We start from the raw sequence: 1,134 nt of genomic DNA, 5'->3' as shown, positions 1-1,134 counted from the left end.
GAGTATACAGGTGGATAGATGGGTGGACAGGCTGAAGTATTAGGTATGTCTATGAAGTAGGAAGTGTCCCCAAGACCGTGTATAAGGTTGGAAGACAATGAGTCTACAAATGTATTTGTATTTTCTGTAAGAATTCCCAGGTGTATAGTAGAGCTGACAATGGACAAAGTTGTAGTCACTTCTTGGTCACAGCCAGCTATCCAGAGGGAATGAGTAGTTGAACCTTTTGGCTCAGGACTGTAGTCACAGGGGACATCAAGCTCAATTGCCATAATACACTACACAAAACATTGTTTTACCTCTTACTTAGGCAAGTAGCGATTAGGATCTTAAAATCTTGCAAGCACCCATCTAGATGCAATAATGGTTCTCTCCTCATCCAGAACAAAGAAGAATGAAGAAAACCAAAGATTCATGGAAACAATTAGTCCAAGCAACTGGTACACCACGGGATCTGCAGCCTATATGACTATGAGACCAGAACAACTCAATGGTGCCCAGCTACCACTGTCAACCACTCGGAGGGGTATCTATGTAGGAGATCCTTGTTAGAGAGGGAGAACAGTGTGGAACAAAACTGAAAATCATTTGAGAAAAAAAGGGGGAGGGGACCAGATTTGCTAATCTGATAGACCCTGGTGGAACCACTGAGACTATGGCCCCTAGCTGCCCTTCCAGTCTGAAATAGAACACAAAATGTGGCTTCCAGCCAAACAAAAGACAGGCATATTAGTTGAACATTTACTAGAGGTACACTCCTTGGATATAACAATCATGGGAGAAAGAAAGGCTGTTTATGCACTGGGAGACAGCTCAGGGGGCATGGAGGGATAGACACCGGAAAGAGGTAACTATTGGGAGGAATTGGGTTGCTATTGGGAGAAATTGTCGCATTGGGGTAAATTGTAGTCAAAGTCATGAGACAAAGTGTACGTGAACTGTTGTATGGAAAGTGAAATTTCTCTGTAAACTTTCACACAAATCATAAGGGGAAAAAAAAAATCACAGCAGTCTTCAAGGATACTGAGGCTCCCTTCACAAATTTATTCCTCACCATACTTGTGAAAGGCATGTCCTCAGGACTTGCCATTTCTGGCTCTAGTTGTCTAATCTGATAAATTCATTCTAACAGGC

The sequence above is a fragment of the Orycteropus afer genome, unplaced genomic scaffold (assembly GCF_000298275.1).
Source record: "Orycteropus afer afer isolate SDZICR_OR568_19922 unplaced genomic scaffold, OryAfe1.0 scaffold01028, whole genome shotgun sequence".
NCBI lineage: Eukaryota > Metazoa > Chordata > Mammalia > Tubulidentata > Orycteropodidae > Orycteropus > Orycteropus afer.
Note: the sequence above shows the minus strand (reverse complement) of the source record.